This window comes from Pteropus vampyrus, unplaced genomic scaffold, assembly GCF_000151845.1.
Source record: "Pteropus vampyrus isolate Shadow unplaced genomic scaffold, Pvam_2.0 Scaffold36, whole genome shotgun sequence".
Lineage (NCBI taxonomy): Eukaryota > Metazoa > Chordata > Mammalia > Chiroptera > Pteropodidae > Pteropus > Pteropus vampyrus.
In genome coordinates, this window is record NW_011888817.1 from 8,649,476 (window position 1) to 8,650,668 (window position 1,193).

Consider the following 1,193-nt stretch of genomic DNA (forward strand, 5'->3'; position numbering starts at 1 on the left):
CAAAGGCCCTGAGGCTCTGAAAGGTCTGGGCGGGTTCCAGAACTGCTGGAACCCCCTGATGTCCCAGCCCACGGCTATCCGTGTAGATCACATAGAGGTCAGAGTAGATTGTTCTCTCGGGAGGGTCGTGCCATTGACTTTCTCTGTTAGACCACAGACTCTCTCAGCCTCACCTTACTCACACAGCTGTACACTCTGTCCTTGAAGCTCTCTGCTCTCTTGGCTTGTGTGACGTCAACCTCTGGAGGTAGGAAAAACTATGATGATTCTCTGTGAAAATTAAAGCTTAACAATCAACATAGAGGTATTATCGGTTTGAAGGAACCCATAGAAATATTGAAAACTAGAGCAGGAAATCCTGGCAGGCGGAGTACAAGGTCAAGGTCGACTTTTCCAGGACCTGGGATAGAAGCATGTAGGAGAAAACTGGTCAAGATGTAATCAGTCTTGCTTGTAGCTGTTACCATGTTATAAGTTGTGTTTGTGGCCCTGTTCACTGCTAATGGTGAGCCATTTTTGCAAATCAAATGAATATTTATATTTGCATACACAGAATGAGTATGCTTTATTCAAATCCTATCAGTGGTGTCCTAAGAAATAATACGTTTGGAAGCAAAATAAGTCCCTAAGTCTATGGCCATGCTACCCTGAACAAGCCCGATCCCATCTGATCTTGAAAAATAAGCAGGGTCAGGCCTGGTTAGTACTTGGATTGGAGACCACCTAGGAAGACCAGGTGCTGTAGGCATAAAAAATTTAAAAAAAAAAAAAAAATAAGGGATTGTAAACTGACAAGGTCCTTGCAATCTGTGAGGTCAACCAAGGGTTGCCTCACCTAAAAAAAAATAAAAATAAAAATAAATAAGTCCCTAAATTGGTAATTTTGACGTTATATCCAACACTATCCAGTTATGTTAGCTGATGTTGAATGAGTGAAGAAAACACGATAAAGCCATTATAATTATGCCGACTTAAAATGGGGTCTGTATAGTGAAGCTGACTAAACTGGTGCAGACCAAAGGGGCTGAAGCATGAGGAACAGATTTTACTTTACTTTAACTAGCCCAAGGACTTAAACTTTTGAATTTTTCAGTCATGTGTCAATGCCTAAGGATATATAGATTTCTACAGATAACCCTCCGAGGGACTTAGGAAAAAATGTTGACGTGTCCAAGTGGCCTGACATCCATTTT

The 1,193-nt window shown here is 41.3% G+C and overlaps 1 pseudogene; it reads left to right on the top strand.

Moving 5' to 3' along the window:
* The first annotated feature begins 629 nt into the window (after window positions 1–629).
* On the top strand, window positions 630–748 carry LOC111738331 (annotated as a pseudogene).
* Window positions 749–1,193: the final 445 nt, after the last annotated feature.